Source organism: Schistocerca nitens, chromosome 1 (genome assembly GCF_023898315.1).
Source record: "Schistocerca nitens isolate TAMUIC-IGC-003100 chromosome 1, iqSchNite1.1, whole genome shotgun sequence".
NCBI classification, from domain to species: Eukaryota; Metazoa; Arthropoda; class Insecta; order Orthoptera; family Acrididae; genus Schistocerca; species Schistocerca nitens.
The window spans coordinates 129,528,536-129,546,227 of NC_064614.1; positions in this window are offsets into that span (position 1 = coordinate 129,528,536).

The following is a 17,692-nucleotide window of genomic DNA, read 5'->3' on the forward strand; positions in this document are numbered from 1 at the left end:
CAACGCAGTGGTCGACAGCCTTCACTTAACGCCGGCCGCGGTGGTCTAGCGGTTCTAGGCGCTCAGTCCGGAACCGCGCGACTGCTACGGTCGCAGGTTCGAATCCTGCCTCGGGCATGGATGTGTGTGATGTCGTTAGGTTAGTTAGGTTTAAGTAGTTCTAAGTTCTAGGGGACTGATGACCACAGATGTTAAGTCCCATAGTGCTCAGAGCCATTTGAACCAACCTTCACCTAACGACCGAGAGCAGCAACGTTTGCGTAGAGTTTTCAGTGCTAATAGACAAGCAACACTGCGTGAAACACCAGCAGATATTGATATGGGACGTAGGACAGCGCAGACCGGCGACATATGGCGTTAATGGACTGTGGCAACAGACGAGCGAGGCGTGTGCCTTGGCTAACAGCACGACATCGCCTGCAGCGCATCTCCTGGGCTCGTTACCGTATCGGTTGGACTCTAGACGACTGGGAAACAGTGCTCCGTTGAGATGAGTCACGGTTTCATTTGGTAAGAGTGGGTGGGATTCGAGTGTAGCGCAGACCCTACGAAGCTATGGACCCAAGTTGTCAACAAGGCACTGTCAAGCTGGTGGTTACTCCATACTGGTGTGTGCTGTGATTACATTGACTGGGTCCTCTAGTCCAACTGAACTCATCGTTTATGTTCGGCTACCTGTAGATCATTTTCAGCTATTTGCGATGTAATTTTTATGGATGACAAGCGCCTTCTCACCGGGTCACAGTTATGGCCGTTTGGTCTGAAGAACATTATAGACATTACGAGCGAATGATTTGGCCACCCAGATCACCTGACGTGAATCCCATCAAACATTTATTGGGACGCGATCGGGAGGTTGTGATATCGGCTATTTTTGGCTTCATTAAAACAGCAAATAGTTAATACTTTCAGCCATAAGGCAAATACTTGTTTATAAAGAATGATTTATGTATAATAAGGCGTCGCATAGCGACGGTGGAATTTCTTAAATAAAGTAATTCGTCGTCTTTGGGCGGCAATAGAAACAGAAAAATACGGATAGATATGCGTTCCTTCATATTTTGTTCGCTGGAGAACAAATGAAGCCTTGAGCTCAAAACACTTGTACTGTTTTTCTTAAGTTCAAATGGTTCAAATGGCTCTGAGCACTATGGGACTCAACTGCTGAGGTCATTAGTCCCATAGAACTTAGAACTAGTTAAACCTAACTAACATAAGGACATCACAAACATCCATTCCCGAGGCAGGATTCGAACCTGCGACCGTAGCGGTCGCTCAGCTCCAGACTGCAGCGCCTTTAACCGCACGGCCTTTTTCTTAAGTAAGACGGACGCAGATTTGTGGCGGTCTGATCCAATTTTTTACTAAATAAATAAAAACGTATTCCGTCTACGTTTGAGTGAAGTGTAAAAAGAAGAACTGTTATAACTTATCGTGACGAGGCACCAGAGACTCAAGAGGACAATGGCTATATAAAAGAGCGCTCAATGGACGTGAAACGGACATAAAAATCTACTGTCATTGTAGTACTAAGCTTAAGGTACAACATATGTTTTAGTTATAATAAATATTTGTTCTGGGAATACTGAACAATTTAGCAGTGCTCATTCCTATCATCTCCTCAGTATTATTTTCATTTTAATTATGCATTTTGATAAGATTACGGACACCAAGATCAGCAGTCCAATGTGCGTGTTACATTGATAAAAAGAAAACTGTTTTATCGTCTTCTTGCATCAGCTTTAATATTGAATTTCCCTTTTGTGTGATGTTACAGTTGTTTTTGCGCTCTTAAGAACTTTCTGGTCGCTTAGGAAATTGTTTTGTCCTAACAATAACTTCACAACCGGGTATGATCGTATCTACGATCATGAAGTAATTATAAAGACGATAATGCAATTTCTTAATCAATAGCACGCTAGCTGTGACTGCTTCAAGCCACGCGAAACTGCAATTAAAGACTATTCACATTTCATAATGCAATATTTTATGACAATGGTCAATCCATGATTCTTACGCCAATTGTGATTGATAAAACAGTAAGCGAAATCTCAAATTCCAATTTCTCCATTGAATAACATCACTTTTATTTTGTTACATCATATTTGGCGCCCGAACGGGGACCTGACCAAAAATTAGTTCAAATACTTGGAAAATTTTCTAGGTGCTTGTGTTAATAAATGTTCTGTCGTTTCATGTACACATCATCCCTCTGAGAGAAAGACGGAAAATATGCTGGTCAATAACGCAGTTTAATTACCGAGAGGAAGGAAAAGAAAAGAGACGCGAATTTACTGAGACAACATAGCGGTAATCAAGCTATCAAAAAGTAAGTCAGAATTTGGCATACGCAGTTTAGTGCTTCAGTAGCAACGTTGCTTTTCCAAGTCGATCCACATCCTATCTCCTTCCCGCTATAGAAAATCTGCTTTATTTTATTTTTCAAAGTAAAATTCTTCGTAGTCTGATAATAGAAATTATTTTCCATTGTTAGAATAGCTGTATTACATTTTCAACATGGTGGATATTTTGTGCAATTTGCAGTGAAGAGCATCTTCATTCATTTGTCTGAAACGTTTAGGTTCTATCTTGTCTTCTCGCCAGATAGAATTTCATTTGTTGCTCACGCGAGAGCGGTGCTCTTAGCGGAGTCACCACATCACTAACAAACGTCGAAAGCCTTCCGTAGCACGTGATTTACTGACGAAAATGGCAGATAGTAAACAGAGACAGGAGACAACAGGAGACGGGAGTGAAGACGTTAACAGTATTCCATACCCTTTACGATCGCGAACGGTAGGTTCCCGTGTGGAAACTGAACTAACCATGTCTGTAACAGGGGAAAGTGACCCTAAAGTCCAAACTCTTCCCGCTGCAGCTACAAATGACCTCGGTGGGTTAATGGAAATGCTGAAACAACAGTTTGACGCAGTAAATGAGACTATAAAAACACAGAATGAGACTGTTAAAATCAAATGGCTCTGAGCACTATGAGACTCAACATCTTAGGTCATAAGTCCCCTAGAACTTAGAACTACTTAAACCTAACTAACCTAAGGACATCACACACACCCATGCCCGAGGCAGGATTCGAACCTGCGACCGTAGCAGTCGAGCGGTTCCGGACTGCGCGCCTAGAACCGCGAGACCACCGCGGCCGGCAATGAGACTGTTAACGCCCGATTAGATGCTGTAAGCGAATCAGTAAAAACACAAAATGTGACTGTTAACGCTCGATTAGATGCTGTAAGCGAATCAGTAAAAACACAGCTAGGCACAATCAAAACAGATTACGGCTGAATTAAATACTGATTTGGATGAGGTGCAAACTAAGATCAGTGATCAAATTCAGAAAATGCAGAAACAGGTGAAAAGTAAAATAGCTGAAGTATCTGGAACATTAAACACAAAAATTCAGGCAGCTACCAAAGAAATAAACTCAGTTGGAAATGCGGTATCTGACATTGAAGGTGTAGTAGAGGATCTGTCGAGGCAGATAGACTCAATCAATATCGAAGAACAGGTTAAGAGCACCATGAAAGCACACGCGGAAACATTGTCGGAACACTACGGTGAATGGATAAAGGGCAAAGATATTTTTATCATAAAGAAGGTCAGGGAGGAGCTTAGGGAGACTGTCGAGGATGTAACATATGAAATCTTAGCTGCTCCTGGTAAGTCGGGAGACACAGTGGTTTCTGAATTTGGACAGATTCGGAGGATCTTCCTGAGTGGAAGCAGCGAGTAGTGGGCGAAGTCAGAATGCTGAAAAACTGGGTAGAAAATCCGCACACGTATACGCAAACTATAGGGAACAACTCTATAGACGGTGACGAATGTCAGTCAACTCCTTATGGTTCACCGCCTGATTACATGCAAAACAACTGTTCTGTTGAGACCCGAGTGGGGAAAATAAATGATCCGCCCACAATTGTGAGTTTAATGCAAGAGAAAAGTGTGATTAAGCATCGCACTTTTCCTGTTTTTCATCCGCAGAAGCGAGAGATACACCCGATCGTGTTCCTAAAGAATTTTTCCGTCATGTTTCCCAGGAGCTGGACAGACAGACAGCGTATTCAGTTCGTCACTGGATTTATTTCCGGTGATGCAGCATTATGGGGAACGGAAATGGTAGACACATGTAGGAATTATAAAGAGTTTGGGATAATGTTCTTTGCAAAATTTTGGAGTAATGGGGTACAGCAGAGATTAAGGAAGGAGGTGTATGGTGCGGAAATTTTCAGTGAGAAGCATGGAAGTCTCCGGCGATACTTTGAGAAGTGTCTAGCAAAAATTAAATTCTGGGATTCTCCGATTACTTCCAAGGACGTAATTATGATTCTCAAAAGGAAACTCTCTGTGTCTATCAGAGAGAAACTAGTAAATGGGTCCGAAGAAGATACGGATGCATTCCTTTCTGTGCTGGATTCCTTAGATTTAATTAGCGAGGATGTGCGCTCCAAGGTTGGCAGCGGCAAATTCTTCCATGGCAGACAGCAGAATGCATCGCACGCGGACAACAATGCGCTGAAGGAGAGAGCGTGCTACTGCCATCGCTGGTACCAACCTGCCAGCCATTATGAAAGCACAAACGGCAATAACTTTAAACAGAAGTAGAAAACCAATTATAATAACCAGCAGAGATACCACCCAGTTTACAACCACCAGGTACAACATCAGTACGGAAACCCACCCTTTAATTCTGCGCCTGAGCAGTATGGAAATTCTCCACAAACGAGTGGTAATTTTTCAAATGGGCCAGTGTACAATCAAAGTTATAGGTGGAAAAATAGCAAGTGGCATGGGCAAGGCGGAGGCCACCCAGCACAACAAATGGCTCTGAGCACTATGGGACTCAACTGCTGTGGTCATAAGTCCCCGAGAACTTAGAACTATTTAAACCTAACTAACCTAAGGACAGCACACAACACCCAGCCATCACGAGGCAGAGAAAATCCCTGACCCCGCCGGGAAATGGCTCTGAGCACTATGGGACTCAACTGCTGAGGTCATTAGTCCCCTAGAACTTAGAACTAGTTAAACCTAACTAACCTAAGGACATCACAAACATCCATGCCCGAGGCAGGATTCGAACCTGCGACCGTAGCGGTCTTGCGGTTCCAGACTGCAGCGCCTTTAACCGCACGGCCATTTCGGCCGGCTCCCGCCGGGAATCGAACCCGGGAACCCGGGCGTGGGAAGCGAGAACGCTACCGCACGACCACGAGATGCGGGCCCCAGCACAACATCAGAACAACTTTTCACAGGATAGAGGACCGCGGAACATTTTTTCAAACGGCACCAAATGCGAACTTTCCTTCACAAGGAAATGGTTTTGCCGGCAACCAAAAAAACGGGCGACAGCAGACGTCACAAGTATTCTATTCACAAGTGAATGCACCCAGTGGATTTGACCCCTTTACACCGGCATTTGTACCACATAACCAGCACCAATATGAAACGGAACAAACACTTAAGGCCATGAATGACAAACAGACTAAACATCCTGCGGAAAATTAGAGGCAGCGCCTTTCAGCCTCCTAGAGGTCGCTGCCGGTTCGAGTGGGGGTACTAACGAATACTCTGATTCTGAGTATGTTAATGCGATTCGGTACGACCATGAGACCGACTTACGAGATGACTTTGCAGCTGAAAAAGAAGCTCAAGACATTAATGACATTTATGATGAACAGGTTCAGGCTTCGATTAAGATTTCTATTGCCAACATTCCTGTCACAGCCATTGTTGATACAGGAGCAAACATCAATGTCATGTCATCATGTCTCTTCAGACAGGTGTCTTCTATTTCAAAAGTTTTACCATTGCCGATTCAGGGTCGCTCCATATCGGGAGCGATTTGTCCATTGAAACAAAGAGTTAGTTTACAGACGCAGCTTCAACTGCAGATAGAATCTGTTTTGGTTTCTTACTTCTTGCGTACTGGAAATTTCCTTGTGTGAACTGTTAACGATATGTATTGTATTGAACAGCGCCCCGGACTACATGGTAATGGTTTCTACATGGAAACTTTAACTATTAAATGTTAAGTGTGGAAAAATTGGTTATAGTGATGGACATGAACTGATATTTCTTCAACAAGCTGAAGCAGGAAATTAAGGTTGGAGAAAGAATTTCAATTTAAGTTAGTACACAAAAAAAAAAAGAAGGTGCTTGCGAGGTGATTGACCGGAGCTGTATAAATATGTAAAGGTGAGAAATGGAGGAGGGTGCGTAAATCAGCACTTCTCTCATACAAGAAGATTTATAGATTTATTTTTAGTAATGTAAGTACTTGAAGTTCTGTTGTAAAAGCCCAAATTACCTGCTTAAAAAAATACATGTTCAAAAGGTCCAGACAGTGAACAGGAGTGGAGGAAATAGCTTAAAGTTCAATTAAAGCGTGCTGTTAAATGAGAAAGCAAGTGGTAACCCACATGTGTTCACGCAAGGAGACATTAAGCTGTAGTAAACTAAGTTAGTTGAAGTACAGTGCAAAAAGAGAGGCAAACCATGAAGCATGAATAATGTAGCGTAAGTACTCCACGAGGCCATTAATTGCTATGAAAGTAAACTGTTTCCTTGTGATCTGAGCCCAATCTAAAGAGTGTATGAGGGATGTTAGCTGACGAATTGATTTCAGTAGAATCAAGGTACTAAGTAACCACACAGCAAGCCCCCTGTACCATAAATAAGTCCAAGTAAAGATCTTCAAAAGTTTTGTAGTGTAATCTAGCGACCATTCAATACCATAATCGAAGGCTAATCTAAAGAACAAGCAATGCAGTGATGTTTAAACTTAATACTGATTATAACGAGAGTAAGATGTAGAAGTAGCAAAGCATACTGTAATGAAAGAGGTTAAGAATTTATATATGTGGCTATGTTTATAATGATAATTATATTCACATGCAGATTTTATTGCAAAATTGTCTCCTAAGACACTCCTCTTATGAAATCCATTTTCCTTGTGCCCGTTCCTTTTGATCCTGGTTCATTAACCCAGACCAAGGGTCGACTTGTAAAAGGCACGTGTGCTTGGAGGCAAAGCAGTGCTTATGAGAAATGAGACAAGTAGCGCGATGAACTTTGCTAGCTTTGGTAATGTTTTTTATGGACATGTTGTGTAAACACAGTGAAATGTGGGTAATTCCATTCATGCGAAAAATAGTAGACACACGTTACCCTTTTTTTTTTTTTTTTTTTTTTTTTTTTTTTTTTTTTTTTTTTTTTTTTACAGAGAACGATTGCTGAGTACATGAAGCGAAGAGGGAGACCTATTGTTATCCAGTCTGCCCTCAAATATAAAAATTTTGGCAAGCACAAAGGAAAGCACAAAAGAAAAGGTTCAGCGTTAAATGCGTATTCGTTAAGTAGTAGATATGCTACGTGGCAGTAGAAAATGATCTTGGGTGCACTAAAGAATAAATGCAACGATTGTTGCGGAATCTGTGGTTTTCATAATGAGGAAATGAGCCCTTAAAAGAAAGTTTGAAACAATATTTTTAGATTCACTAGTGAAAGTAAACCTTGAGATATAAAGAGTCCATTCATAAAGCAGTTGTTCACTGGACTTAACAAAAGGAGTGACCATTAATTGTAAATATTAGCTCGTAAGTGATCTTTTGTAAATAGTAGAATATAAATCTTTCTGTACCAATGGAGGAAACCTGCAAAATTGAATGTTTTGTAAATGAACGCTATCGATGAAGGAACTGGGCACGAATGCTGTGTGAAGATGCACACTAAAGTGCGACGTACATAATAAAAATATCTGTTCAGTGTGTATTAGTGGTAGTGTTGTACTGCAAGTGTAAAAAGAAGTCAAGGCTACGACAATAGGTGCAACGCTAAGTTCCGTGTTGTTCTAAGTGCAGCGACAGCTAAAATATTTGTCGTTACTTACCTGTGAGCCTCATGGGAGGCAGTTGACAGGGAAGTATGGAGGCAGCTTCAGTGTCCGGCTACTCCGATGGAAAACGCGCTGGAGGTGTGTGTATCGATGCACTCGCGTGATACTAAGTTCACAAGGAAAAAAAAAAATTCGATCGACAACCGGCAGCTCTGTTACAGCCTGAGCGCGAACGGATACCGAGTATTGGAGCTCACGCAACACTGTGCAGCCGCTGTGAGTGGCTGACGTGTGGGTGACGAAACAATCCAAACTTTAAACTGCTAACCGCCATGACTTCAATTGTACATACTGGAGGAAAGGCATTTGCATACTTGTGTGACACGTAAATTAAGCAATTTTCCTGAGTTGAAGTTGAGTGAGAAGTAGATTGTCAAATTACTCAGACCTTAGAACCATTAATACCGGCACTCCTGAACGCAGCTAAAATGAATTATAATCCTGTCTCTTGATGGACAAAGAAAATGAATGTGCACTATAGGAAGACTCTGAACTCCAGACCAGCCCCGGTCCTTAACCAATGTATCCAATAGATTGTAAGTTATACTAATAATTTTCCACTTCTTTTGTTTCATATTGTAAATAAAAACCCGGGAAGCCACTTGAATTCCTGGCACCACAGTGGAAAGGACAGATGTACTGCATGATGAACGCCGTAGACAGCTAACACAGAAGGTGAAAGCATCACCAAGTGTAGAGATACGCTGTTGTTGTTGTTGTGGTCTTCAGTCCTGAGACTGGTTTGATGCAGCTCTCCATGCTACTCTATCCTGTGCAAGCTTCTTCATCTCCCAGTACCTACTGCAACCTACATCCTTCTGAATCTGCTTAGTGTATTCATCTCTTGGTCTCCCTCTACGATTTTTACCCTCCACGCTGCCCTCCAATGCTAAATTTGTGATCCCTTGATGCCTCAGAACATGTCCTACCAACCGATCCCTTCTTCTAGTCAAGTTGTGCCACAAACTTCTCTTCTCCCCAATCCTAATCAATACCTCCTCATTAGTTACGTGATCTGCCCACCTTATCTTCAGCATTCTTCTGTAGCACCACATTTCGAAAGCTTCTATTCTCTTCTTGTCCAAACTGGTTATCGTCCATGTTTCACTTCCATACATGGCTACACTCCATACAAATACTTTCAGAAACGACTTCCTGACACTTAAATCTATACTCGATGTTAACAAATTTCTCTTCTTCAGAAATGATTTCCTTGCCATTGCCAGTCTACATTTTATATCCTCTCTACTTCGACCATCATCAGTTATTTTACTCCCTAAATAGCAAAACTCCTTTACTACTTTAAGTGTCTCATTTCCTAATCTAATCCCCTCAGCATCACCCGATTTAATTTGACTACATTCCATTATCCTCGTTTTGCTTTTGTTGATGTTCATCTTATATCCTCCTTTCAAGACACTGTCCATTCCGTTCAACTGCTCTTCCAAGTCCTTTGCTGTCTCTGACAGAATTACAATGTCATCAGCGAACCTCAAAGTTTTTACTTCTTCTCCATGAATTTTAATACCTACTCCGAATTTTTCTTTTGTTTCCTTTACTGCTTGCTCAATATACAGATTGAATAACATCGGGGAGAGGCTACAACCCTGTCTCACTCCTTTCCCAACCACTGCTTCCCTTTCATGCCCCACGACTCTTATAACTGCCATCTGGTTTCTGTACAAATTGTAAATAGCCTTTCGCTCCCTGTATTTTACCCCTGCCACCTTCAGAATTTGAAAGAGAGTATTCCAGTTAACGTTGTCAAAAGCTTTCTCTAAGTCTACAAATGCTAGAAATGTAGGTTTGCCTTTTCTTAATCTTTCTTCTAAGATAAGTCGTAAGGTTAGTATTGCCTCACGTGTTCCAACATTTCTACGGAATCCAAACTGATCTTCCCCAAGGTCCGCTTCTACCAGTTTTTCCATTCGTCTGTAAAGAATTCGCGTTAGTATTTTGCAGCTGTGACTTATTAAACTGATAGTTCGGTAATTTTCACATCTGTCAACACCTGCTTTCTTTGGTATTGGAATTATTATATTCTTCTTGAAGTCTGTGGGTATTTCGCCTGTCTCATACATCTTGCTCACCAGATGGTAGAGTTTTGTCAGGACTGGCTCTCGCAAGGCCATCAGTAGTTCTAATGGAATGTTGTCTACTCCCGGGGCCTTGTTTCGACTCAGGTCTTTCAGTGCTCTGTCAAACTCTTCACGCAGTATCTTATCTCCCATTTCATCTTCATCTACATCCTCTTCCATTTCCATAATACTGTCCTCAAGTACATCGTCCTTGTATAAACCCTCTATATACTCCTTCCACCTTTCTGCCTTCCCTTCTTTGCTTAGAACTGGGTTGCCATCTGAGCTCTTGATATTCATACAAGTGGTTTTCTTCTCTCCAAAGGTCTCTTTAATTTTCCTGTAGGCAGTATCTATCTTACCCCTAGTGAGACAAGCCTCTACATCCTTACATTTGTCCTCTAGCCATCCCTGCTTAGCCATTTTGCACTTTCTGTCGATCTCATTTTTGAGACGTTTGTATTCGCTTTTGCCTGCTTCATTTACTGAATTTTTATATTTTCTCCTTTTATCAATTAAATTCAATATTTCTTCTGTTACCCAAGGATTTCTATTAGCCCTCGTCTTTTTACCTACTTGATCCTCTGCTGCCTTCACTACTTCATCCCTCAGAGCTACCCATTCTTTTTCTGCTGTATTTCTTTCCCCCATTCCTGTCAATTGTTCCCTTATGCTCTCCCTGAAACTCTCTACAACCTCTGGTTCTTTCAGTTTATCCAGGTCCCATCTCCTTAAATTCCCACCTTTTTGCAGTCTCTTCAGTTTCAATCTGCAGTTCATAACCAATAGATTGTGGTCAGAATCCACATCGGCCCCTGGAAATGTCTTACAATTTAAAACCTGGTTCCTAAATCTCTGTCTTACCATTATATAATCTACCTGATACCTATTAGTATCTCCAGGATTCTTCCAGGTATACAACCTTCTTTTATGATTCTTGAACCAAGTGTTAGCTATGATTAAGTTATGCTCTGTGCCAAATTCTACAAGGCGGCTTCCTCTTTCATTTCTTCCCCCCAATCCATATTCACCTACTATGTTTCCTTCTCTCCCTTTTCCTACTGACGAATTCCAGTCACCCATGACTATTAAATTTTCGTCTCCCTTCACTACCTGAATAATTTCTTTTATCTCGTCATACATTTCATCAATTTCTTCATCATCTGCAGAGCTAGTTGGCATATAAACTTGTACTACTGTAGTAGGCATGGGCTTTGTGTCTATCTTGGCCACAATAATGCGTTCACTATGCTGTTTGTAGTAGCTAACCCGCACTCCTATTTTTTTATTCATTATTAAACCTACTCCTGCATTACCTCTTTTTGATTTTGTATTTATAACCCTGTAATCACCTGACCAAAAGTCTTGTTCCTCCTGCCACCGAACTTCACTAATTCCCACTATATCTAACTTTAACCTATCCATTTCCCTTTTTAAATTTTCTAACCTACCTGCCCGATTAAGGGATCTGACATTCCACGCTCCGATCCGTAGAATGCCAGTTTTCTTTCTCCTGATAACGACGTCCTCTTGAGTAGTCCCCGCCCGGAGATCCGAATGGGGGACTATTTTACCTCCGGAATATTTTACCCAAGAGGACGCCATCATCATTTAATCATACAGTAAAGCTGCATGTCCTCGGGAAAAATTACGGCTGTAGTTTCCCCTTGCTTTCAGCCGTTCGCAGTACCAGCACAGCAAGGCCGTTTTGGTTAATGTTACAAGGCCAGATCAGTCAATCATCCAGACTGTTGCCCCTGCAACTACTGAAAAGGCTGCTGCCCCTCTTCAGGAACCACATGGTTGTCTGGCCTCTCAACAGATACCCCTCCGTTGTGGTTGCACCTACAGTACGGCCATCTGTATCGCTGAGGCACGCAAGCCTCCCCACCAACGGCAAGGTCCATGGTTCATGGGGGAAGAGAGATACGCTATTAAACTGTAATTGAACCACAATGAGTCAAAAGAGGCTCGAACATTGTCCTCTGTAGTTTAGTGAAAATAAACACTTACTGTACTCATATATTAGTTGTTAAGCTCACGAGGATGTAAATTCTGAATTCTATCCCCTGAAGTGAGAAATGAACGTTCACTTATTGTTATAAACAAATATGGACCAAACTTAAATATGCACATTCATGTGAATTTTGGTATTAAGAAATGACGTGACTGAAGAACAAAGAGTGAAAAACTTTCTTTTGAAAAATGATAAATTATCTGATATATGTTTATAAATGTAATTTCAATTTATGTACTTAATACGCTAGTAACATTATGTAAGTGTCATACCAAAAATCACGGATATCTCATGAGGACATGAGGATCGACGTAATCCATCGGCATTCCCTCTCTCCTCATGGGAGACGATGTGATATTCGCTATTTTTGGCTTAATTAAAACAGCAAATAGTTAATGCTTCCAGCCAGAAGGCAAATACTTGTTTATAAAGAATGATTAATGTATAATAAGGCGTCGCATAGCGACGGTGGAATTTCCTAAATAAAGTAATTCGTCGTCTTTGGGCGGCAATATAAACAGAAAAATACGGATAGATGTGCGTCCCTTCACTATTTTGTTCGCTGGAGAACAAATGAAGCCTTGAGCGCAAAACACTTGTACTATTTTTCTTAAGTAAGACGGACGCAGATGTGTGGAGGTCTGATCTAATTTTTTACTAAATAAATAAAAACGTGTTCCGTCTAAGTCTGAGTGAAGTGTAAAAAGAAGAACTGTTATAACTTATCGTGACGAGGCACGAGCGACTAAAGAGGACAATGGCTATATAAAAGAGCGATCAATGGACATGAAACGGACATAAAAATCTACTATCATTGTAGCACTAAGCTTAAGGTACGATATATGTTTTAGTTATAATAAATATTTGTTCTAGGAATACTGAATCATTCAGCAGTGTTCATTCCTATCATCTCCTCAGTATTATTTTCATTTTAATTATGCATTTTGCTGAGATTACAGACACCAAGATCAGCAGTCCAATGTGCGTGTTGCATTGATAAAAAGAAAACTGTTTTATCGTCTTCTTGCATCAGCTTTAATATTGAATTTCCCTTTTGTGTGATGTTACAGTTGTTTTTGCGCCCTTAAGAACTTTCTGGTCGCTTAGGAAATTGTTTTGTCCTAACAATAACTTCATAACCGGGTATGATCGTATCTACGATCATGAAGTAATTAGAAAGACGATAATGCAATTTCTTAATCAATAGCATGCTAGCTGTGACTGCTTCAAGCCACGCGAAACTGCAATTAAAGACTATTCACATTTCATAATGCAACATTTTATGACAATGGTCAATCCATGATTCTTACGCCAATTGTGATTGATAAAACAGTAAGCGAAATCTCAAATTCAAACTTCTCCATTGTATAAAAACATCACTTTTATTCTGTTACATCACAAGGTCTGTTTGTGTACAAAATCCTGTACTGCCATCATTTTCGCAATTGTGGACGGCTATAGAGGCAACGTGGCTCCATATTTCTGCAGGGGACTTCCAACGACTTCTCGAGTCTATGCCACGTTGAGCTGCCGCTCTATGACGAGCAAAAGGAGGCCCGACACGAGATTAGGAGGTATCCCACGACTTTTGTCGCCTCAGTGTACAGCGCAAGCAAAACGAACAACTGCTGTTATATAAAACAGCTCTTAGGGAAGGAGGTACAAATACATGTAATTCGTCCTTTGGCGATGATTTATTACTTACATGTCGTAAACCTAAAGAATTTCGTTACGTCAGTAGCCTGCACACAGAGAAGAAACCTTTCGGGCTTGGTATCCTTGGAGTATTGGAAACTTTCAAACACCTTCCATTCATTCTGAATGAACAACAGTTCTAGCTACGTAATAAAATTTCTTCAATGGTATAAAACCATTACTAAATAACGTCTAAAGTTGACTCCTCTTTATCCTCGGTGAAGACTCTGAAATGTCGTCTTCCTCTCTCCCTTTTAATTATCACATTGTGATCGTTTTCACACAAAATGTACAGAATAGTTGCTATTGCACTGTCCTGTATAAATTTCAGTTTGGCATAATACTGGCTATTGACTTGTGGGATGAATACTTATATGCTGTTTAAAATAATTTTTGCAATTTAAGCAGCTGATTTCTTCGATTGTTAATAGATGACGCGACTTTTTTTCGTGTCCACAAGTTAGACCTGAGAGCCTGTTAGTCAGACGCCACGTGTAGTGCCTGTATCCTCTTCCAGCCTTTAGCGGCCTACATTGTGCTACACCTTGTAGCTATAATTTTACTGACAACTAACAACTTTATGTTGCTTACATTGTCTGTAATTTTATATAGTTCAAATATTTTCTGTGAAGCATTTTATATGACGAAAGCATTTTGATCTTAAATCTGTTCACCCGTTACTACATGCGAGTATAGTCACCACATAAATATGTTCGGTGTAATAAGCATTTATTCTTGAAGTTTCCCTGTGTTAACGGTTCTGAAACCTTTTTAGGTAACTGTTTGGATTTTATGATAAATACAACTGTAGTCGGTGTCGAAATCAGTTTAATGTAAGGTTTTGTTGCAGCTGACTGGCTGTATTATACGTACCATATTACTGTACAGTTCCGGCCTCACAGCCATGTTTAAAAGTGTTCAAAAGAGCTTTAAAAATTCGCAAGATCGCATTTATCCCTCGCCTGACAATGCCAGGTCTTACTACGGTCGAATATTACTGTTGTAACGGTCACTCTATCGATTTCACCACGAATGTGCTATTGTAAGAGTTCTTTGACAATTTCACAAAATAAATTTGTCCACGTACAAGAATACTTATTTATCGTAACTGACAAAGAATCTAAATCTGGCGGTATGTTTAATCCGTCCATACTGAGATCTGAATTACGCCACTAACAGTCACTTCGAGCGGTACAATCTCCTGGAGACGAAGTCCGTAGCCACGCCGTTGCGACGTGTTCTGTAGCGGACCCAATCCTTGCATATCGTTTTCGCTAACAGAGTATTTCAGTAGTGCGATCGCTAACTCGAGAAACTCTGCTGAAGAACTACGTCGAAGACTATTCGCAGCAGACTGGTAGGTGGCTGTACATACATGAGCCAGTGACTCATTTTGTTGCTACTCATGTACTATTCCTTTTTTTACTCATTTAAGTATACGAAGTCTGTTCAAAAAATTCCTGAACTTTTTCCATAAAATTTTTCTACTCTTACCTTTTACTTATTGTGCATGGTTTCCTTCGAAACACCCTTCTCCACAATTCATACACCGCTGCCAACGCCGTTTCCGCTTCCGGAAGCGGTCTTGGTACGCATCTTGCTGGATTGCGTGAAGCGAATTTTCTTTTATCTCGTCTATCGTTGCAAATATTCATCCTTTTAACTTGGTTTTCAATTCTGGAAATTAAAAAAAAAGTCCACAGGTTGTAGGGAAGCAGTCTACTCAAGCCATATAGAATTCATATACTTTCCATTGTGTGCCAGCTTAGTCCGCTGTAACTAGCTGTGACATCACGAATGTTACGCAATACCTTAAAAATAACGTAAATAATCTGAAAAGTTGATAGCATGTCAGGAGTGATGCTCAAATAATAATGTGTTAATTTCTGTTTGGTAACTTAAACAGTTTTCGAATTTTGGATGTTTAACGTAAAAATCATCGACGCAACAGAAAGGAGCTAGAAACTTCATACTTTATATTCGGATTTCTTTTTCATTGTAATTTAATGGAAACAGCATGCTGGATCTCACAAAGTAATATTTTGGTTGAAATTCACGATTTTCTGTTTTTGTGTCCTAAAAGTATGGAAGCAAGATAGATTAAGTAAGTGATTAGATAAAGCTAGGATGTTTACTTTTAGGTAGAATGGAGATACGCTATAATAACAAAGATGTGAGAAGTTTCCAAATGGTAGCTATAAAACTATAGCTGTAGCGTCTCTCCAAAGGGCAAGTTCAGAGCTCTTCTATTGCGTGCAGTGCAACTAAGATAATTCTCTCGCCAAAAGTATTTAGCTTAGCCACATCAGAATTTTATTACAGATACTTACCTGTGTGCTGATTGCACAATTAAAATGAGAGCTTGATTGGCCTTCAGCAAATGAAGCAATTAATTATTTAGTAACCTGAAGTGGTGCTTTACTAGCACGAGTGGCTGGTTAGGAAGGCAAATTTTGTCGGCTGCGCCTTTGGCAGCCCGTGGCTATATAAATAAGAGCGCTACGAGCTAGAGTCAGGCTCCAGTTCTCTTCTAGATTCGTATCAGCACACACTCCGTATCGGAAGCAACGTCGCGTTTGTGCAGTTGCAAGGAACAGCTTTGGATGCCGTATTATGTAACTCGGTGTGCACGTAACAATGAGTTCGCATTGTGGTAATGTGTTAATTGAGGAACGACTCCAGTGATTTATTCTCAGTTTGCGTATGTCGTATTTTCACGTGTCGTCGCAGAACAGACCTTCTGTAATTACTAGCGTGGCATTTGATGAGTATTAACATCAAATTTTGGTGAGCATTCACTTTGAACATTTACATCGACAACAGTTATTGAACAGTTTCGTTGTCTAGGAATAATAGAATCTGTGCAATAGACTTCGAACAGCTCTGATAGTACAATAGCTGTTAGTAGAATTTGTCTGGAATTTTATGTTTCATCGTTTTCAGAATATAGTGAAAGCTGTTATAGTAAACTGCATTTTCTATTAATCCAAGACATCATCCTAAATCCTCAGCGTAATGAACTTCAATGATCAATAAATTTATTTCTCCATCAGCCTGGAGTGAACTTTAATTGCAGGCATCACGTTTTTGCTAATCCTTTCTGGTTGCCAGCATTGTAGTTAGATAGCCTGTGTTGAGAATAGCAACAATACAATAGAAATAATAAATTTTCCACCCGCCGCCCCACAAGGGGCCTGGTCTGGAGAGTATGGAGGATGAGGTAGCAATAGTCATGCAAAAAAGGGGCTGAACGTGCAGGTGCGTTATCGTAATGCAAGAGCCACGAATTGTCTCGCCACATTTGAGGCCGTTTTCATCGTACATTTTCTCGCAGGTGTCGCAATACATCGATTAACAAAATCTCGCTGTAGCATGAATTCACGATGAACTAATCCTTCGAATTCGAAGAAACAATCAGCATGCCTTTGACACTTGACCTAACCTGACGAGCTTTCTTTGGTCTTGGAGAACCTTTAACTGTAGACCCACGCCTCATCACCAGTTATGATTCTCTTAAGGAACATCTCGTTCTCATTTGCGCGATCCGAAAGCTCTTCACATACTGCGAGCCGAATGTCTTTTGTGTCGGGTAATGACCAGTGCGACTAATTCGGTGGCAGCATGAGGCATCCAAAGATGAGGTGTCGGGATTTATGAAATGATCCAACTGAAATGCTACAGTCTTCTGCAATCTCTCGGACAGTCAGTTTTCGATTGGCACGCACGGTTTCGTTGACGTTCCTGACATGGGTGTCATGCTTAGACGTCGAAGGGAGTCGTGAACAAGGGTCATCTGTTTTTAAACAGTGTAAACCATTCGTAACGCCGAGTATGACTTGAGCACTCATCACCGTAGGCTTTTTGCATCATTTGGTGTGCCTCTCTAAAGGTTTTCTTGTGTTTCACACAAACGTTATTACAGACGCGTTTCTCCTCTGAGTCTTGACTTATTTCCAGTTGTTACTGTTGGATCATAGGATAGCAATAAAGAAC